The sequence below is a fragment of the Trachurus trachurus genome (assembly GCF_905171665.1).
Source record: "Trachurus trachurus genome assembly, chromosome: 1".
Classification (NCBI taxonomy): domain Eukaryota; kingdom Metazoa; phylum Chordata; class Actinopteri; order Carangiformes; family Carangidae; genus Trachurus; species Trachurus trachurus.
The window spans coordinates 23,451,918-23,475,097 of NC_139891.1; the positions used below are offsets into that span (position 1 = coordinate 23,451,918).

General features: G+C 40.4%; 2 long non-coding RNA genes across 2 annotated transcripts; both read right to left on the reverse strand.

Moving 5' to 3' along the window:
* Positions 1-1,728: 1,728 nt before the first annotated feature.
* LOC310986157 lies at positions 1,729-17,291 on the reverse strand. The gene is made up of 6 exons (XR_014595391.1): positions 17,211-17,291; positions 16,970-17,066; positions 16,778-16,864; positions 12,564-12,812; positions 11,887-11,981; positions 1,729-2,240 (listed from the first exon to the last, which is right to left on the reverse strand). It is a non-coding gene; the product is annotated as an uncharacterized lncRNA (long non-coding RNA).
* Positions 17,292-18,143: 852 nt separating this feature from the next.
* Positions 18,144-19,738, reverse strand: LOC310995036. Its single transcript, XR_014595814.1, has 3 exons — positions 19,579-19,738; positions 18,435-18,647; positions 18,144-18,260 (listed from the first exon to the last, which is right to left on the reverse strand). It is a non-coding gene; the product is annotated as an uncharacterized lncRNA (long non-coding RNA).
* Between the last annotated feature and the right edge of the window lie 3,442 nt (positions 19,739-23,180).

A 23,180-nucleotide genomic window follows, 5' to 3' on the forward strand; every position in this document is an offset into this window, starting at 1 on the left:
ACCCAAGAACATACTGTCAATTACAGGTGTTTATGTGTTTATGCTCTTGTGCTTTCACATGTCTGACTTTATTGGTTGTTTTTGCTGTACTGGATTTTCCTACATTACTCAAAATAAATAAATAAATAAAGGCCATGAAGAAACAACGTAAAAATGTAATGTGCGAAGTTGCTCAGGAAAGTTGATCTGAGCGATTCTTTGAAAACAAGCCTTGACATCAGTGAGGTGGTTCACCCCTAATAAACTCGTTGTCCCCTCAGAATAGCTGAAGAAGATTGCGCCTACATTTTCTTTGCTCTAACGCTGCATACTCGCTTGCATCCTAATCATCCGGCCTGTTGTAAATATACACAGCATATAAATAGAGGATACTGAGACCCGAGACGTTTGGATCCAGTTCCGAGGAGGAAGAGGTTTGTGTTCTGCTGTACTGGGTGGTTTGGTGCAGGGTGTCCATGACTGCGGTTAGGTTTGAGGGGGTAGGCGCACAAATTTTAGAACCGCTCCTGCCGTCACTGCTGCACCGCAGGCTCAGTGCAGCATTTCATCTTCTTAATGGTGGATTAAAGCATCCTGCAGGCAGATTGATATAGGCTGGTGCTATCACTTGTCTTTAAAGGAGAGTAGAAGCCCATGGAAACAGGCTGGATATAGCAGCTGGATCAGGCCCAAACACTGGGCAACACATCACTGTAGATGGAAATAATAAAAATGTTATATACCTTATGCAATTAAACAGGACTCTAAAGCCATATAGTATATATGCTGTCCCTTTAGTTGAGCTCAAACCACGCACAGTAAGGTGAAGTTTATTGTCTATTAAATAGCAAATTAATATTCTATCAGACTTACACTGACATATTTGATTGATAGCATCATAAAATTATAATTTTCCAATCATTTAACTCCTTGTTTAAGGTTTAATTAGCATCAATACTGATGTAACTACACACTGCTCCTAGAGAACACTGGTTCCTAAAAGGGAAACTCAGATACTGACCTAGGAATGTGTGCTGCACAGTGTTGGGGGATTCTTGTCTTTTAACACTGTCACTTTGAACTATATATGTTTGCACCTGGACCTCATATTTGCACTTACAGGAGAACAAGCCAGGGGCTTTCTGAAGAACAGTTTGTAGATGTCAGTGGGGTAACAACAGAGATGTGTTGTTGTTTCGGATCACATCGCAACTTGTTGGTTATATTTACGGAATTTATTTAGTTCTGAGGCCACGACTGATCAAACTTTAAAGCAGAAGTAAGCGATCCGGTCGTTTTGGCTAACTTCCTGTCAGCCGATGGAGTTAGCAGTCCCCGCCCTCGTCCCTACGTCACCACATTCACGCGCATCCCTTGGCTGCACACACAGAGAGGACCGCTCCTTTATGCCGTTCTCTCTCCTCATTGGATAAAGGTTGTAGGATACAAGGAAAGTTTTCTCCTCTGTTTACAGCAGAGCAGAGTGACTGACAGACCCGTGTTTCGGACCAAACACTCTATATAAGTGATTGCTGTCGGAAGATATAACTATTTAAGACTTATATTAACACAAACGTTCTGCTTACTTCTGCCTTTAACTATAATGTCAAAAACATGTGGGACACAATAAAATACAAATTACAACAGTATTTCAGCATAACATAAACTTTAATACTACTAAATGGTGAGAGCATGAAAAGGCAAAATTCAGCATAATAAAATAATATTCCAACATAAACACTGGTTTAAATCTTACAATCAAATACTGTCTGGTTTATGCATGTGTAATAGGCCTATAGTTATATAACACTTCACAAAAAACTTTGATGTGAAAAAAATGGACCCATTTGGCTGTTAAGTGTAAAGAGTAGTCTTGGTTAACCAGGTTGCTTTGCTCGCCTTTGAGGATATCATGGGGCAATGACTATAGGCTGCCAATACTGTTATTTACACTTAAATTATAAAAACACATTTATTTACATCATATTCACCATTACTGTGGTAATAACATTTAAAACTTTTATAAGTGTACCTCATTGTGAAATTGCACCAAAAATAATAACATGTCTGTTAATCCAATAAATCTGGATTTGAATGCATTTGGTTACACTCGATATATAATACATAGAAATTATAAACAAATCTGAGCTCAGCTGAAAGTTAATTTAGAAAAAGCTGCTGTTACAACAAATCAGTTTCCAACGGGAAAGCAACATCCAGTTAAGTTTGGAGAAGTGTCCTTTGGTCATGTTTTCCTCAATCTGAGAGAGAGAGAGAGAGAGAGAGAGAGAGAGAGAGAGAGAGAGAGAGAGAGAGAGAGAGAGAGAGAGAGAGAGATCAAATAAGACAATGTACTTCGTCCCACAGTCATGTGTCCTGCAATCACCTGCTTTGTGTAACTTGTAACTTCTGCTTTGGCCAAGTTTATGTGGCCTTTGCCATAACCTTTCACCTTCATGGAGAAACATCTGTTTGAGGAAAAGGATAGCTGACATAATCCCACTCCACATCTATTGATGTGATTTATGCTTAACCATTAAGCAGCTGCACAAAAAGAACACTGTAGTGCCCAAGGGTGAAGTGACAACAGCGCAGAGGATGCTCATCTGTGGATGTATCCAAATATTTGTCTAAACAAAGGTATAGCTAGTGTTAAGTGGTTTTAGAGCAATAACTTGAGGACAATGGCTGATGCTTTCAGCACAGTTTAGATCACTCTTACTGGCAATCTCTCGAACTCACATCGTATCTGTCAAAGAGGTGTTTTGTTCTCACAAACCCCACAAATCCCAAATTTGACCTGTGTGAATCTGAACTGCATCTACTATAAAGGAGTTTGGTTTTAAACCAGTCATGTGACCACTGGGGCTCAGGTTGCAGGTGAGACTTCACATTGATCTTAGGGCTTCACTGAGCTGAGCCACAGGCACAGATAGGGATCTGTGGAGACCACTAACCACTATAGTGAAACCTGGCTGCTGAAAGACTGGGCATTCCTCGGGGGATTTAGGAGTGTGGAGGAAAATTCTCAACCGAATCCCCTATATGGATGTTCATCCTTCTTCTCAGTCACACACAAATGGGAAACCCACAAATACTATTTAGGTAAAACAATGTAAGTTTGTGAAAACAAACAATTAAAGGGACAACGAGGAGTTTGCTTTTGGTGATAAAAAAGTCTCATATTAATGTGGATGAATCTATGTTACCCACACTTGTTAATGGCTCCATATCATTTTGTCTTTATCGTTATTTTGTTATTATTACTAGTGGTCGGCTCGCCCAGCATTTCCTAGTTTCGGTTTGGCAGAAGCTGTCTGGCGGGTCATGGGAATAACGCCGCCGAATCGCCATTTATGGTCGGAACTACGATGATATCTGATTGTCTTCATTCTTCATTAACGAAAACATTTTGGCAAATGTTTTCTCTTTCGTCCGTTTTGCGCCGGTCTAAGAATTTCACCGTGCACGCGGAGGCTCATGGGAAATGTAGTGTGGAAACACTTCGCTTTCCAAAACTCCTCTTTGTCCCTTTAAACTTTTTTCAGTTTTATTACTTTGCTCCTAAAACATAAATAAGAAAGATAATAAATTCAAAATTTCTCTATTATTGATGTGTATCAGGACAAAAACATACAGCTAAACGCTAAATTACATAATTTGTCACTGAAGTGATCGTGTGTGTATTTTGTAAGGTGATTAATGTTTTTATTGGGGCTATAGACATGACAGGGGGTGTGCACAAAAACAGAGGTTGGAACAACTGGAGCGATAAAGTGTATCAGACCTGATGGATTGATTACCCCAAGGTTAAGTTTCATGCACTAGAATGTGGAAGGATGTTTTTCCACAACAAAACAGGATGCAGATTTATGGTTCAGGTATGAATGATGAAAACATTAGTTCAAAGGGGAAAAAAAGTGAGTAATCTTAGAAATATTGAAGGGAAGAAGAAACTGTTACTGTGTAACATAGTCTCTGACTCTGGATTCAGTTTAGAATAGAAATCTAAATAATTTAAATTAAGGCTTGGGTAGGCTATAAGTCAGGTTTACAAAATCCAAACGTATTGTAGCAAAATCAAATATATCAGTCAAAATCGCAGTAAAGATAGACTGGAGGGTCAGGGGGAGAGAGAGGGGATGACATGCAGCCAAGGGCCAAAGGTCGGATTGAAACACATGCTGCTCTCTACCAGACTGGTACTGGTGCTGGTCCTGGCTGGTCACCAGTTAGCCAGCAAGCTGCCGTTAACTTCTTAGCTTCAAGCATTCAGCACCATCCATTCAGAGAAGACATGCTGATAACGAGAGCAGGCTTTAAAGGGATAGTTCAACATTTTGGCAAATTGGCCCATTGCCATAATCGCTATAGTCATAGCAGTAGGTTCGTTACCTTTAATTGTCAGTGTAAGCTATTTTTAGAACGGAGGAGTGGAGCGGCGAGCTGCTCAGGGCTACGCTATGGAGGCTAAGGGAATTTCTTGGTTTCCCTCATCAAACTCATCAAATACACAACCCAACAACTCCAAAAGGCTGCCGCGGACAAGTTGTGAGCTGCACATTCACCACGCTATGAGATAATAACGGAACGTTACGAGACGGAGCTGATTTAGAGGTAAATTCATGCAAAACCGCTGATGCGCGTTGCGTTCAGGGACAGTTTTTCAGCAAGCAGACTCTGTATTTACCTCGAAAACGGCTCAGTTTCGTAACGTTCCATTATTATCTCATAGCGTGGTGATTGTGCAGGTCACAACTTGTCCACGAAAGCGTTTTGGAGTTTTGGGATTTTGTATTTGATGAGTTTGATGAGGGAAACCAAGAAATTCCTTTAGCCTCCATAGCGTAGCCCTGAGCAGCCTGCCGCTCCGCTCCTCCGTTCTAAAAATAGCTTACACCGACAATTAAAGGTAACGAACCTACTGCTAAGACTATAGTGATTATGGCAATGGGCCAATTTGCCAAAATGTTGAACTATCCCTTTAAGGTCAGTTGCACTTACAGTGACACCTGCTACCTTCTACTCATTATCGTCTGGCGTTGTAACACAGTGTGATACATACAGTATATACCCATCAGGGTTGATACCGAGATTTCAAAGCAATTCTTGGTTGTTTCCATGTTCATATTTCAACATGTCTGCGCATCAACTCGCAGCACATGAAACGAAACTAAGGGTTTAACATTTTTAGGAACTTTCATTCATCATCACCTGAGATTCCACCTGAGCTCACTTTAAACTGTGTGTGAATGATGAGAGGCAGAGATGTAATAAAGCAACAGTATAGGACTCTGACAGTTTGACACTGCCTGAGGAATTCGGAGCCACTGCCAGAGGCAATACCAGCAGGTGAATCAACGGCCGTCTGTCAGCAGGCCTCCTGATCACAGCGGCCCTGCCAACTGCACAAAGCCGGGCCAGGAATGTCTAACCCAGTCTGGATGGGACAATGGGAGAGGACAAGCCCGGCTCTGGGGATCGCTTGGTTCACTGCTTTGTTCCAGACTTAAATATCATGACAGCTATGGGATAGATCGCCATAACATTTGGTGCAGACATTCATGGTTCCCTGATGATGTATTCTAATGACTTTGGTGACTTCTCTGCCTCTGATGCTACCAGAAAATTGCATCTGAGGAAATGTTTTGTTTGTTTTGCTTAGCTACACCTCAGCAACTTAATCAAACTTGGAAGATCTAGTTTTTCTGTAACATGGAACAACTTGCAGAATACTCTAAAACTTTCTTATTGTTTAGCTTTAGAGCACTTACATCACATTTGATCTCTAAGGGTTAGGGTGATGGTTAGGGTCCCGCCTACATCCTTATTATAATATTTCAATTACTGTTGAGGTTTTATTTAGTGTTCATATTTTCAGAGACTTTTATTGTTGTTTTATTTCTTGCCACTTTTGGATTTGGTGATGTTTGTGTTTTCTGCCACTTTTATGTAAGTGCAACACTGTTGTTTCTTATGTCTGTACCTTTTAACTTTGCCGGGCTACATTGTAAATGAGGTCTCCACCTCGGTGTATTACCAAATTAAAAAGAGGTTGAATGAATGAATGAATGAATGTTATGTTATTTTGGTAAAAAAATTCACATCATCAGGTGACTTTCGTAATCTTCAGACATTTCATCCAGCGCCATCCCCTGGTTTTCAGTGCCAGTTAGCAAAGGTTCGCCTTTTAACGCACTAAGCTGAACTAAGCAAGGGAAGCTGGTACACATTACTCTCTGGGCTTGAACATGTTGACACTGTCAGTATGAGGATGCCACTAGCATTTATCATTGCAGCTAAGAACAGCCTTGCACAGTTACTAGCGTGGCTGTAGCCTCTTAGTCTTTTAGGTGATTTATGAAGTCTAGAATTTCAATCATGACAAATACCTGACTCAGAGATTGTTAATACACATCTAAGCTTACAACCTGATTTATTTTACACGCACACACACATAAGTTGGGCGAGGTCGCAACATGAGAGTGGTGATTTCTTTATTCTCTTCACAGTAATATAAACATTTACCTAACGCTGTCCCCGGGGGAACCAGCGACACAAACAAAAACCCCACTGCTCCTCAGTGATCATGACAAATTTCTAAACTGCAGCCGGTTGTCATTACTTCAACATAAACTGAACAGCTGTTTCCTCCTTACAGAAGGTGAAATGCAAAAACAGATCAAAGCATTGGTGACTATTAGTAACCAGGCAGAGTAGAGGCAGCTCAGCCAGTAGATCGCAAAATGTCAAAGGTGTGATTGTTCACAACGAACCCACCCTGAGTCCACAGTATACGACTGGAGCGCCGGCTCTATTTCTGTGTTCTCTGCACATTGTTTTCACTGTGTTACTCCCCCTCCTCTTTTCCTTTGTCGAGAGACATGCAGCATGGTGTAAAAGTGAAACGCTCACCGCCAAACTAAGCCCTATAAATGTTTTGCAGGCCACCTGCCAAAGTATGGACTGAAGTTGTAAAATGTCTAAGTGTAAATAGTGAAGGTCAAGGCCCAGCATACATGGACACCTCTTAAAATAAAAGGACACTGGTCGGGTCAATAGGGAAAGCAGAGGTGAGAAGCCTTTTAGGTGACCACTTTCTTTCATCTTGTGTTAGTAATTCCGACTAACTCACCTGTTGTAGACTTATAAATCATGACAAAATTAATTGGAAATTAATAATTAAAAAAAATGTATGGTGCAATATAAACACTTAATTAGAGCAACTTTTGGTCATTTTCTGTCGTTTTGATAAATAAAAAAATAAATAGTGTTTCATTTCTCCATATTAACACCTATTTAATATTGGTAAATGGCTCCAAATGAAAGTAATTGAGTTAAGCTTGAACAAATGATTATCAGAAAAGTGCTGACATCATTTTAAATCATTAGATGTGTGTTTCTGTCAGCTGTTTGAAGTGTTTGTGAAGGAAAGTGAGACTCTGCTCTAAGGCGACGTTAAAATCACCAAGAACAGTTTTTCATTTCTCCATCCATTTTTCTCACAGATATTGTTTGTAGTTTGTTTCAGGTTCTGTCATGTGCAGTGGCCTCGTTGAAATGTATCCTGGTTTGAGCTTCACATCACAGCAGCCGCCACACATCCTATTCTGCTGAGACTTGCTCAGCGACAGGTAGAGGAATGTAGGCCAGTTGACTCTGACATTGAGGCCACATTATTCTCCTGCAGTCACTGTGAACCCTTTAATTAGGATTGTCTGACCTATGACCCTTGGAAAGGACAACTCCAGAGCCTCTTCAGGTCAAGGAACTGAAGAGGGGAAAAAGAGACAAACTGCATGGTTGTGATAAAGAAGCACAACACAGGAAGCTAACCTGTGAGACATGAAGGAAGGTATCGATCTGCTGTACATGACGGCACCTGGAAAGGTTCTGCAGTGGTTTCAGTCGAGCTCATTTATCAGTGTCTCATTTCTTTCAACAAAATCACACCATGACCTCATAAACGATTCGGTTTCAAAACAAACTCATTGAACTGTTTGGGAAACAATCAGCTTGTCTCTTGCTCCGTTTTGTTTGGTGCACAACTCCTAATATGTTGACAAGGAGTTAAAAGAAACAGCATCCTCAAAACACCACTGACAAATTTATTATCTTTAAATTGTCCGAGAAGGGACAGCTGTATTCCTGCAATGACAATAAATATATTTCACTTATAAATTAGACCTATAACAAATAAAGCTGAACAGTGTGCAAGTTACATCACAAAGCACTATTTGTCTGCTAAAGCATTTCAGAAATTCTTCTATAGTTTCATTTTCTTTTAAGATCCTGATAGTTTCATGTCTTAATTTCACCGTCAAATAGGCAACAAGAAAGAGTCGACTACAAAGCCCCTGTAAGTTAACATATTTTGTCTTTTGTATAAAAGGGCTAAAGTCTTATGCTAAAAGAGGATAACTGTCTGCTAGCATCAGCTTCATTTTATATGCTGCTCTCCATATGTAACTTTTGGCAAGAAAGTGAATGAGCATAATTCCAAAAAAGATTTTAATGTATTTCATTGTAAGTCTTTGTTTTAAGATTAAAATTTCAGATATTTGTATAATATCATCTTGCTCCTTATTTGAGATATAGCCTATTATAGTATATGCATGAGAGTAATAACGCAATGTCCCTAAATGGTTTTTGACCATTCTTTTTTTCTTAATGACATTTATCTATATTGGTTGGTAACATAATCCAGACCTGACATTAATATTGTGAAGCACTATCCAATAACCAATATCCAGTAATAATATATTCACTTATTGTCACTCAGCTGCAGTTTTACCATTCTTTATCCATATAGCATGTGACTACTCTTCGGTGAAACACTCAATAATGGCAATACTTTTTACTTTTTTAGAAAGTAAGAAAATGACACTGGGCATTTTGGAGTCTATAAACATAAAGGATACATAGTAAATAAAATTTTCACGTCATCACAGGAAAACAGCGATGACACACACCATGAAATTACATGTGCAGCTTAAACTGCAGGGGCAGCCCTTTAAGCCCTGTAATAAGGCAGGTCTAATTGCTATCTTCACCACTTTGCAACTGCAAAGTTTTAGATTTCAATTTCTAACTAAAACTTGATGGTTTGGGATGGGAAGTGTCGGGAGGAAGGGGCGGACCTAGCCTGGACCAGCTGTTTTCTTCTTCTTGTAGTGTGAGGGGAGTGTTAGTCTGCGCTTTCCGACAGTCCCACCCTCCTGTAAAGCTGCCCAGGTGTAATGGTCTACCCGCACCACATCAAAACTCACGAGCAGGAAGCTTTCTTCTCACTGTTATTACCAAGATACAAATCCTGTGTTGACCACATACTGTATAGTATTGTCATCCTGTTGCCATAAATCTGTTACACCTGCAATAGCCAAAGAGACAAAATTTCTTCCCCTGAAGTTAAAGGCCCATGAGAGATTAACTACCCTCTTCATGCTCAGATCCTTGACCCTCCTCGTCTTTGTGACCTGTCTCTGAACCAGCAACAGCAGTTCATTCAAATAAGAGCCTCTGTGAAGTTGCTTTAGCTGACTATAGCCTTGTCTCACACAGTTAAATCTCAGTCTGTCACTCTCTTTCGCCTGCCTCCACCTCTCTGTGAAATATTCATCCCAGGCGGGACGGACAATTTACACCAACGTTATAGTCATCAAACATGAAAGCCAAGCACTGACTGGAAAATAACACTGTGAAGTCCCAGGTCTAATTATGCTGGTTTAGTTTATGACCTGTCAGTTCATATCAATTATCTACTGGCGCAGAATGGCAAACAGCCCTTCAACTTCTGTTTCCAGCTTGTTCATCACTTCCCATCCCAGGTGGGAACAAGTAGAGACTTCACTTTTTCTTTTCTCTGCTGTTTCAGCGCAATTGTCCTTTTCCACTTTTTTCCATCATGTGTTAATTGTGTTATGTGAGAGGACCTTCTCATGTGACCTGTCAATCAAAGCTTTATCTCTTATAATATCATTTTGTTTTAGAAAAATCACTTTCACTACGTACCCAAAATTCTGTACAATTAATCTAAATATGTGCTTTTCAATAGAAATTAAGACCACGATAAAGAAATGATTGCTTTCCATAACTTTGGATTTAATTTTAAATTGTATTCATTATTGCTACTCAACCAACTTAAGGCATCTCAACAAATATTTATAATGTTTTTTATTTGCAAGTGGATGATTTTCTAAGTTATTACAGAGTAACATTGTGAGAGATACAGGTAGGTAGGGGAAGGATAGGGGGTGGCAGGCAGGGATTTAAGATTGAATGACATTAGTTACTAGAGCCTGTTATATTCATGATTTTGTTTTCATCAGTGTATAATCACCTGAAACTAAGAAATGATGCTTAGAACAAGACTGCATGCCTACACAACTTTGTATCTACAGTAGACCAGAACGGCCAAACCAAAGAGCCAACATAGGTCGTCTTGCACACTTGGACAGGGAGGGATGGAGGGTAATTAGTTTGTGTCACCAATAAATGACACTAAATCTTAAATACATGTTCTTAAATCATTTCTAGATGTGAAAACATTTTTACAGAGTTGAGGTAAATTGCAAAACCTTGTATTTCTTTTTTTCTTCTTCTGTGAAACAGGTCTACTTGGAGGCATATTCCAGCAACAGGTTTCACATACAGCATCTCAATAAGTTTCATAGTTGTCTTTATTGTCTTTAGTATTAGGGATGCATGATACTTTTTCCAACTGATACCAATAATCAATAACTTCCTGCTCCAAATAACCGATGCCAATGTGATAACTGATAACAGTTTTAATAGAAAGGCTAAGATGTAGTGAGTAAGGTTCTTCGGACCCCGGGAAGACTAGCTTGTGCCATTGGCATCAGCTAATGGGGATCCTTTTAAAGAAATAAATAAAATAGTGAGTAAAGATGAATTTAAAACTCTGCCCCTGACTTAACAAAACTAATATAACCTCTTATTCCTCTCATTATGTGAACAGGTATTTAGAGCTGCAGAAGCACTATAGAACTGACCACCTTTGCTGAAATGCAGATGCTTGAGATTTCTGAAGCTGGTGTTTTTGTGGGAACAGAGATGATCCGTGACTGCTAACACGGAGCTTCTGAGCGGTTAGCTCCTCAGATGTGAGCTTATCATCAGCTGTTAAGAGCTGTGCAAATTCCTCGGGCCTCAGGCTTCGGCCCTGAGTGTTTCTGAGCAGATAGGAAGAGAGAAGGAGCGCAGGTGCAGATGTGAGCATAACATCCTGAAGCATGTGATGATTAGACTGAGAGGGCCACTGTTACTACCTGTGCGACAGGAATCTCATCTGTGAGTGGAAGCAATGGGTGGTTTACATTTAGCGGAAACAGAATTAATTTGATAGAAACATAAAAGCCGTCAAAGTCTGCTTCATAGTTTTTTTCCCCCTTTCTTCACAAGTTGAATGAGTTTGCCCGGTCGTCATCATGTTTTGATATTTGATGATGTGTAGTTGATATCTCCAGGGAAAAAAAAGAGTGGACAAAGTGTGACTTAGCAAATAGACACTACTAGAAGCAAGTAAAGGTATAGGCAAGCAGTTTACATTAATAATATACTGTATGTTGTGATACTGTCTCCTGCAGTGAGGCTCAACTTTTGGATGCAGCTTCCATAAAGTATATTTATAAACCACTGGATACCGGGCCATCAGTGTGATTTACAATTCTGGGGACGAGCACATTTTATAATTTTAGATTTAAGGGTTATGACTCCTAACTATCTATTTTTAATAATTGAGAACGAGAAGCTGTAACACAGGACTCCCAGTGGTCGTACGTGATCTGTTGACCTGCGCTGTGGGGTGGGGGTTTTCCATTTACTAACATCTGAACTGGCTGAGCAGTGTAGCAGCTGCAGCACAGCATTCGCCCGCTGCAATCTTACCAAGGTTTTGAAGAACAGGACAGGAGCTTTGAGGCAATAATGTCACACTGGACTGTCGAGGGAAACGTCCCAGAAGACCTTGCTCAATTCCAGACCTGTTGACAAAGTACATTATGGTGTTAAAACGCATTTTGTCTATTGGTCAAATGTTGGACGATAACATCTTCTAACAAAAAAATCTTTATAGTATGTGACAATACCCTATAAATTTATTTGTTACAGTAATAAAAACTATTTCTTCACATAGACACGTACATGAACAAGACGACTAACACCAGTAGGATGTGTTCTGAAGTAGGCTACATGTACTGTATATTATAAGAGTTCATCAATGTTACTGCTCATCATATTACATGATCACGTTCATAGGGTCTACTCCAGTTGAAGAGATGGGTAACGAAATCCTACCTTCTTTCCATTCAAAACTGCATGATAAGTTTTATCTAAAGCTAATGTAAAACTTCAGCAGTTCAGAGTTTGCCAAATAAAGTGAGGATCTCCCATTGTCCCAGTCTTTCTAATTAATTCCCCCTTTTTCGTTACCATCACGCCACTGCAGCTTAGAAAGAAAGCATTAAGGGGATTTTGTACAGACTGCTGCAGCCTCAAGTGGGCTTCAGGTGATATCTTGGAGTTGTGGACATTACAATGAGTGAACAACTTCCTAAAATACCAACCTCTCTTCTGACTCAAGTCAGTGCTGTTGCTGTTGTTCTCATTTGTCGCCTTCAGTGACTCCACCGAAGTCTGGTTGGAGGCGACGCCTTCATCATCAGTTTTTTCCTCCACGCTCTGCTGCACAGGAGCATCAGGAGTCTGCTCAACGACGTCCGCTTTGGGTTTGTCCTCAGAGACAGAGCTGTCTGGAGAACCAGCCGGAGCTGCAGACTCGGCAGTGGCATCATCGACAGATTTATCAGTCTCAGCTGTGAAGCACAAACCAAAGGAAAAGCAAAACCTTTTTTAGTGGTTCTCAAAAGCAGGAAGCCCGTTTTTATTCTGTATCTAGTTGGCATCACAAATATAAACAGAAACACGGGGATGAGTTAAAAACACACACACAATATGGGTAATATTGAAATACAGTGGAAAAACCCAACAGTCGTCATTTATCTAATAGGAAGTTAAACTGTTGCAATAGATTAATTGTGTAACATTGTTTGGTTGACGTTTTAAACTGCAGGTAGACTGGTTCAGTGTGTTCTGTATTTAGCTGCCACATAATAACAGTATTTCCACTCATAGCCTGCAGTGGTTTTGCCCTCTCTGACAGTCAGGGAGGGGGATTTCTCTTGGGCAAAGGCATTTGAGGGGGCCACCATGTTGGTAATGAGGCGGCTGATTACTGACCAGTTCCTAATGAGCTACAGCCATGCAGCTGTTGGAGGTTGTGGGAAAGTAGGGCGGCCCCATCATTATCTGACCCAGGGTTAGGTGGAGGGAAAGCGGAGATGAAGGGGAGAGGAAGGTGACCGTCGTTCTGGACATAATTCTGCCATGACTAAGATGGCTCCTCGGGCGTTATTCCAGCCTTAAGAGAATCATCATGTCTGTCTGGTTTATGGCAGCTGACTAGACTCTTTACTACAGGTAGACCGTGGACCTGATCGTCAGCTTTGCTTTCTCATTTCATATACTGAGACTGTATTGGTGTTGTGTAAAATATGTTAAAATGCAGTATAAGGAAGGTCAACATTTTAGTTAAAGGGATAGTTCACCCTAGAATGATATTTCGCTCATTATCTACTCACCCTCATGTTGACTAAGGGCTGGAAGAATGCTGAAGCCCCAAATTGCGTAATTGTCCCGAAAAAAATTAAATAAGTCTATATTTTAAGCTTGTTTGTAGAGGAAGCTTCTCGAAGCTCCTCTTCCTGGTCCGTCCAAATCTCGCGTGATTCGCAGTAACCGCACTGACGCCGGCGCAAATCACGCGAGATTTGGACGGACCAGGAAGAGAAGCTTCGAGAAGCTTCCGCTACAAACAAGCTTAAAATATAGACTTATTTAATTTTTTTCGGGACAATTACGCAATTTGGGGCTTCAGCACAAGACGGACATTACATACGAGCATCATGGAGGTATTTGGATGTTTTTTTGTGTGTGTTTTTTTACGAAGAGCTCTGGTGTCCCTTTGCAACCGTTGCATTGAAATGCACTGCGACGCCAAGACCCCCTGTAACTCAGAGAAGGGACGGTGGACTCTGGAAATTCTTCCAGCCCTTAGTCAACATGAGGGTGAGTAGATAATGAAAGAAATATCATTCTAGGGTGAACTATCCCTTTAAGTTTTTTGCTTTCCCCAAAATGGTTATTTGAACATTTTCATGGTCAGTACTGAACTAGAGCCAAGAGGAAATGAGCTCAGTATAAAGACATGAAATGAGAAGTATGTGGTTGTTGTTGCTGATACAGAAACACGATGTAACTCTAAAATACCTCACGCACCATCAAATGGAAATGTTAAAATCACACATGCTTAACATATGGATGTTAGCAATGTCATTTTGAGCATATTGGCATTCTGACTGACTGATTAGCTCTGCTATGCATTAGTGCAGCCCAACTGTCCACAGCGGTTGTGTCTTGTATTTCTGCTGTTTGAGAGCATAAAGCATCAGTAAAAATAGATTTTAAGTATAAGAATAATATGTAAACAGGTATTGTGTCTTACTCAACATGTGAATGCACTAACAAGTTGCTCATAAGCACAACTTGTCCTTAGACAAATAAGATTCAACCAATCTTAAATCTATGATAAAATATCCCATCTGGACAGGTGATCTCAATTATTACAGTCGATGGTTGTGTGGGCATTTACAGATATTAGACCCCTCCAATATTTCTGTTGTCTAATTACCCATTCAACATTTTACTGTTAGAGATTTATTTGGATGATTTCAGTACCTCTTTGCAAATCTTTTTAGATGTTCTCGAGTGTGTCATTGTGGTAATTTATTGGCATCTTTATGTGGGTTACTTATTGTCATAATACACATATTCTTCTTTGGCCAATTCTCTAGAATAACTTTTTAATTGCATTAACACATTTTCCGATGAAATGAAGTAGGATAAAGAGGAAGCACTCAACCCACAGGAAGTGACTAACCACCTGCTAAAGATAAAAAAAAATAAAAATGAAAAAAACAGAGAAAGCTGAATGTTTTGCATCTTTTTTCACCTCATTATCCCTGAAAGACGATGAACCTGTGATGATGTCCTTAGCACAGCTTACAAATGTCCCGGTCCAACAGCCTTCTCCTCCAGTTACCTCACACAAGCTACTTTAAGTTACTTAAGTCATCAGTTTGCACAATGATGTGATTTCCGGTCTAACACTTCTTCTAATGCATGCTTGCCATTGATGTAGGTGTTAAATAAAGTATTTCTAAGGTGTCATACGCACATTCAGATGGATTCCACTTTAGATACAAAAATAAATTTTCTTCTGCCTCTCTTGTCTTCTTTGTTGTAGCTACGGTAACAACAACCCAATCCCAAAAATAAAATTAAGTTGCTCTGTTGCCAAAGTGCCAGTAAGGATGAATGGGGTTGGATATGTGTGTTTTCATGAGATCAAGGGTGTGACTTTGTGTTAAGCAAAGTTGAGGTTATTGTCTGTCACATATTGTAAATGGACATTTCAAGCAGGTGCTGTAACAAATAGCCTTGGCTGTGTGGAAACTGTAATTTGCCAAGTGTTTGACTGGTTTCCTCAGTATTCCCTTTTGAAACAAGTTACAGACAGACATCATCAGATCAATCTTTCTCCAAAAACCTGAACCTATACAGCAGCAGCAGTTAGAAAATCTGACTCCCCACCTGCTCTGATTGTTGAAAGAGTTTCGGAAGAGAACCATTTGAGCCATCAGCACTGTCCGTTTTAAACAAAGTGTGGCTCAAGGCAGAGAGGCAGGCTCAGACATGACTGAACTTTTTACCTTTCAACATGGGGACAGGTACGCTTCATACATCCTCAGACAAATGAAAATGTCAAAACAATAGGACAAGGAAAATTAATTTGGACATGCATATATTGTGCTGCAGGGTGGACCAAAAGTTTGGGTAGGAATGTGCCGTAATATATACAACACACAGAAGAAGCTCTTGCATTCATCAGTATGTCAATATCCGATTTTTAAAGCTGAGTGACTGCATATAAAACTTTCTGAATTGTATTATGCACATTAACATCCCCAGTTAGTTATTGTAGTTATTGGATATCAGTATCAGCTATCAGTCATAGCAAACTGCATTGGCCTATAATATATTAACCTGGCTTCCATTTCCATCAAGTGGTGGTTTCCGGTACTGCAGGACACCCCCCCCCCTTCCAACTAAGGAACTGTTGTTGAGTTGTGCACATCTTGTCGTCACCAACATTACAACATTTTCAGCTGCATGGTCCTTAACTGCTCTTATCTTTGCACAAGTTCTTTTAATGATGAGTCACGGCATTGCATAACGTCAAATGTAATTTCTTATGAAATTCATACCTAGTGTGATGACAGACACACTGGATTCAAGGTTGTTTGCATGCAGAACATCTTGATATTGTAGTATAGTTTTGGCATTAGGTTGTGAAATCAATGCCTTTCGTGAATTAAATGGGCATTTTCTGTTGTCAGCTTTAAAAAGTCTGTGCTTTCCCCATCTGGGCATTCACACCACCTCACAGGATGTTGGTGTTAATATATATTTAGTTCAGACAGCTGTCACGAATGATACTTCCTTTTACTAAGTTTAACAGTGATCTTACGATAGAGGAAATAAAGAAGTGCACATACCACACTTAAAGTCACAGCTAAAACTAATTCTTTCTTCTGTTTCACAGAACTGAACTGTTATATAACAGATAGAAAATACCTGTCAGCTTATTATTGGGTCTCACCTTTCTTCTCATCTTGGACTTCAGGCTCTGCTGCTTGTTCTTGTGGCTCTTTAGTAGAAGTTTCTTGGCTTTGAAATGTCTGCAAACCTGAAAAATGATAATAATAGGGCACATTTGGAGGATGTGTTTTCTTTCTGCTATAGTGACAAATATTCTCAGCGATGTTGTTGTCGATATACTATGTGGACTGACCGTTCTGAGAACCAGCGTCAGCAGGCTCCACAGGCTCCACGGTGCTGAGAGGGATGTTAGCTTCATCTGGTCTGGAGGCGAAGTCAACAGAGTAGCGCTGAGGAGATTCAGAGACACACATCGTCAGTTCCACAACTTCAAGCCAAATTAAACTGACTATCTGCTGACTGTGCTATTCACCATTAATTGTAGCTATTCCTGTTTTGGAAGTGGAAATGAAGAGTTAATATACTCTACTTACTCTTCCTCTCCTCCGTGCAAGAAAGCAAGCAAGTCCAAATCCAACAGTTACAAGGATGATCACGACCAGGATGATAATACCTGTAGGAGCAGCAGTTCAAAGTCTTGGCTGAAGGTAATGACATAAATCTGTCATGTATGTCAAAGCGTACAGCATAGATACAACCTCAAAAATACATTATAGTTTGATATTGTTTGAGGTGTAAACCTAAATTCAACTCACCAGCATTGTCATCTTCATTGCGAAGTTTTTGTTTGGGATTTGTTGTTGCTGCAACAAAAAGAAATACAAAAAGGTGTTTTAAAAAGAGGGAGGCTTTACTTGATACATTGCTAACAGGATATTATGTTGGGACACCACTGAAACCTACTAATGACTTGTTAAATGTTAAACCCTAGTGTCAGAAGATGCTAGATTGGGAAACCCTGTTACTTCAGTCCAATATCCCTTATATTACTCAACTATTTTAAAGCTGCAAATCATTTTTTTGTGTCCACTTGGGGGCAACAAAGTTAAGCCGAATCCACAACAATGACATATTTTCACTTAACATTGCTGATCTGGCGAATGTGTCAGCAAACATTTGCCTTCACATGTTTAGGTCTCTACCAACTCCTGAGCGGCTCATTTAGGCTGATAAATGTTCCACTATGTTCTAAAGATAGTTGTTTTATCTGTCAGCCCTTATACTCTGCAGTTAGCGTACAGCGTTTATTGGAGCCTTTTCTTTGTAAGCTGTTGCCTAAGGTAAGGAAGGTTGATTTGAGAATGAATTTTATTTTATTTATTTTTTTTTTTTTTTTTACAGTAAAGCCAAATACTGTAAAACTGACTCTCTAATTGTATGTAGAGTTTAAAAAAAATCAAATCCCCAGGCTATTCAGGGAACACAAAATTATAGACTATTGTTAATTCATTTTCGTCTGCACTCACCTTCGGCCTTTTTGGTGGTTTTCATGGTGGAAGGTTGGCTTTCAGGAGGACTGCGGGGTGTAGGTGTGGTGACTGTGGTCAAGAGTGTCGTGGGGCTTTTGGTGGTTGTTCCACCACCTGAATCAAAGAAACAATTTATTCTACTCCACAGCAAAACAAACAGATAATAGTCATAAAAGGATTAGGGAAAGCAGACTTAAGGACTGGCTTTCAGGACCATAATCTCTGACAGACATGGTTTTGGGTAATACATAGGCTACAGTATGAGGGTTTAAATAGTTCAGATCAAACCTTTCTCCGTTGTTGTTCTGGAGGACATGCTCATGCTGGTGGTGCTCATTTTGCTGGTGGAAAGGGAGCTGCTGGTGTTGGGGCTGGCACTAGTTGTGATATTGGAGGGCATTTGGTCGTTGGAGATATTGAGTCCACTGCTATTGGTAAGGGATACATCTGGATACTGAGTCGTTGATTCCCCATCTGCTATGGCTGAAGCCACAACCACACCTGCAGGAAGGGATACAGCCTTTTCAACACTCTGATATGTAAACACAGAAATGTCCAAAGTTTGAATATAACACATAGAGTTTTTCTATTCTGGTGTCATCAACTTAAGATCCAACAGACTCTACCAATAAATTGCCCAATCTGATCAACCATATGGATCATTTGTCCCTATACCCTGATAGCCTATAGGAGTATCTCCTGAAATAGTAGCTACAGTACTGCATGGAGGAGGGAACACTGGAACTGAAGTCATCATAGTAACACTATTAAACGCATGATTAAGCTTATGGAGCAGCTGTAGTTTGTTTAGGGTTAGGTTTAGGTAAAAAACAAAACAAAACACTTAGGGTTTAGACTAACGTCGTCACAGTTAGGTTTAATGGTTAGGGTTAGGGTTAGATGATAAACTTGCAGTTAAGGATGGTTGTAGTTAAAAGAAACAACCTCTGTCTACCCCCAATATGGACTTTTTAAAAAATATATATATGCTGTCATATGAACAATAAAAGGTAACTATGCATCCCCATTATTAATATTTTGTCTCTATTTGTTTGCTGACCCTCACCTGACCTTAGTTTTCTTATCATTAAAAACCTTATGGGGAACCAGCTGTTTAATTCAGGGTGTGGCCCTGTTTGCCCAATGATATTTTACTCAAACTATGTTAATAGGACAGCATATAACAGTCTCACTATGTTTTTATTTGTCGATGATTATCTTAAAATGCTTTTTTTGGGGGTTATATTCAGTTTTTCTACTCCATTATTATGTCTACAAAAATTACCTAGACTCAGACAGAACATTTGAGGAACAAGGATTTTAGGAAATTATAACAAAACATGACACTTAATTTCATCATAAAATTAAGAGTTTATATATAAAGGGTCATTGCACAATAATTAACATAAATATATAATATAAGAAGCCTTACCCAGGATGAAGAGGCTATAACCAATCCCTGGCATTTTAAGTTTGGTTCACAGCAGCAGCAATCTAAGAAAATCTGAGTCGTAGTCTCCGTAAATCTTTAATGAATATTTTTATCATCAGGTGATGCTCTCATATGCAGCTTCCCCTTCAATGCATCACAGTGTAACTTGCATCTAAAGGAACCAAAAAAGAGGATCAACGCCTCTAAACCACAGCAGGATGTAGCGTTGCTCAAATGCTGTTAGAGGAAATATGCTGGTACATTGCTTCAGTTCTGTCGTCTCACTGCAGGACACTATTAGTTTGCAGATGTTAATTGCCGTGAAGAACTAAAATTCATAACGATCCACTGTGGATCTTAAATGAATTCATTTAGTAAACAATGTGGACTATATGTACTGACTTCAACACATACAAGCAAATATTTGATCTCATATTTACCCTTTTAGTGTTCAAACAATTTATTTGTGTTTTCAATTAGTTTCCTCTAATCAAACAAAGTATGATCACCAAAAAAAACTCAGTGTTACCCAATATACAGTAGTTGGTGCAATTTTTCCATTGTTGTCAGTACCAGTTTCTGCTCACTAGATGTCGCTGTGACTATGGGGAAATATGCCAGACATGCACAAGGCAGTTTCCCCTCTCTTTTCCTGAATGTATGACTAAGTTACACAAAACCTTTTTTTCCCTGTGTGATATACTATGAATGAAATTAAGTTAAAAAACACTAACTAATGATGTAAATGATTAAGATTAGTTACAACAATGGACTGTGGTATGTTTTTTGCTGTGGTGTTTGAGGAAAAAAATATGATGAAGAATGAACAGATCAGTTGATTAGTCAACTGAGTCAGCTATTTTGATGAGCGGTGAGTACTTTTACTCACTTGTTACGCAAAAATACCAAGTTTTCACACCTTGTAGCTTCTCAAACATGAAACTCTTCTTTGTCTTCCATGAATATCTTTGAATTTTGGACCTTTCCTGAATTAAAATATTGTTCTCACATTTGAATCAATCTCCTTTGGCTCTGGTGAATCATGTCACCTTTTTTTTTTTTTTTTTTCATTTTTACAGACCGAATGACTGATCAATCATTCATAAAAAGCCCTGAAAACAATATTCCTGGTCTGTAAAGCTACCACTTTTTGGATGAGTATCACTGTACAAGTGTGTCAGCACGAATTGTGGGGGTGGAGTTGTTGTAAGGGCGTATGTGTGCTGGGCCTTGTAGGTTCATTTATTACTGTTTATTTCCTCATGCCAGTGGTAATCAGCAGCAGGATTAGTGTTGTAACTGCCACCCAGTCACTGGCAGCCTCCACGTGGGCCACCTCAGGCCCCCATGCACTGCCGAGTGGTCTGACCGGGTCTGTGCGGGACCTGCTCGCAGTGAAGAGGAACTACTGGGAGTCCGCTAATCCTGAAGAGAGAGAGAGAGAGAGACCCCCGTCTGGCTTCCTCTCTGGGCCACCTATCACCACATCACAGAACCCATGCAGCAACACCATGCGTGGCCCAGTGGATGAGCTAATGAGCACGGAGAGGAGAGGAGAGGAGAGGAGAGGAGAGGAGAGGAGAGGAGAGGAGAGGAGAGGAGAGGAGAGGAGAGGAGAGGAGAGGAGAGTGTTTCTATGTGTATGTGTGTGAGAGAGACACAGAGAGGGGAGAGAGCTGGACCACCCACCCGGAGGATTCAGAGGCACAGGATTCACAGCCCATTCTGTTGACCTGCCACACCGCCCCAGCTCTGGGCAAGGCCCTCCCCAATTGTTCCGCCTGCTAACATGAGGAGGGGGGTTAGACAAGGAGGAATGGGGGTGGACGAGCAGTAAACAGTGGGCTGAGCTTCTCTCCTTCAGCGCACAAAGGGGCTGAATTGTGTCGGGACTGGAGCACTTTTTAGAGTGGCCCTGCCATGGGGCCTGAATGAAACATCTGTGGAGGCTGAGCCCGAGGGAGAAAATGCTATTTTGCTGTTCAACCACACTGACAACCTGTTTTCTCTTTCTTCAACCACCCCAACCCCCCACCCCCACCCCAACACACACACACACACATATACAACCACCACCACCACCCCTCAGTCCTATTTCTCCCTTGGCCTTGTAAAACTATTCATACTGTATACTCGCATTTGCCAAGCAAGTAACAGAGAAGCAACAGTAAATGAGGTAGAAAGCTGAGTGGTGACTTTAAAGTTTGTTTGAGGATGCAGTCGACTTCAAGCTGGCTTTTTTTTTTTTTTACATCATTTTTCCAAATGTTAAGTTAAACACAACCAATGTGAATAATATTTAGTCGTATCAAACAATAGTCAACGGTCTGTTGTCTATTGGTGTCCAGTGCTGTACATATTTAACACAGCTTAGAAAAATGTGTCACATAGGTCACAATTACGCAAATGTAGTAAGTATTTTATTACACCCATGGGTCTTATTTTAGTAGTTTTGGTCACTGCAATTGTTTCTCTTCTATTGTGATAACTTTGTTTAATGTCAGCAGGTTAACCACTGAGATTAATCACCATTTCAGTTTGTGCGCCTGAAATGTCCGATATAACAGTGATGCCTTGTTTATTGATCATGATGCTTTCAGTCAGTTTAAAAAGAGCGTCAACAATTATAGTAGTAGGTCCAAGTTGAAAAAAGAGGTCAGTGTATGATGAGATGGATGTTTACGCTGTATGCCTACGTTTCCTTGTTGGTTCGTGTGACTATTTTTTAATTTTTTTTATTTCTTTGTTTCTGCCTTTCCAGACCACAACAGTTAACTCATGATAGCAATGGCAGTGATGGTCAAAACACAAGTGTGCGAGTGTTGCGGCTGCAGGTACTGTACTGTATAGCCCATGTGCTTTCCTCACTGAGTACAGTAACGTATGGAGGTGATCATGGACTGTCACCCCTTTACAGAGAGTGCTGCTGCAAGTTCATCCATCCATCAGTATCACCTCTGTAAGCTCACTCCCCCCCTGTCCATGGGAGAACCCCCTCTCTTTCCACAGCCCTGTCCTCCTCCTCCACATGCAGCTCAAAGAGACAGACTACTGAGACATTTCAGTTTAATTGAAGGGGAAACAAAGATCCCTGCTTACTTCCTGGTCACCCATTTTCTTTAATCAATTTCCTCCCTTTGGTCCTATATCATCTGTAATTACTTTCCCTTTCCCGCCCCTTGTGGGTCCCTCCTGGAGCAAAGGTCCACATTCACACACACACACACACACACACACACACACACACACACACACACACACACACACACACACACACACACACACACACACACACACACACTTATTGCTAACCCCCTACCGTAAGCAGGCAATACCTTCAGCATCAATACTCGCTGCCCCCCTTCGGCTCCTCCAGCCTGAACAATGGAGAAGACCCACTGGCTCCAGAACCCCACCAAGCAACCCCTGACCCCCTGCCCACCTACTCTACTAAACCCTACCCACACACACACACCACACACACACACAGGTTCATGTGGTATGTACTCTTATATTCCAGTTGCTGACATTGTCACACATGCACACACAGCTCACACGAGCCTGGAGTGAATGGGGTTGGGTGGGGGTGGGGGTGTGTGTGG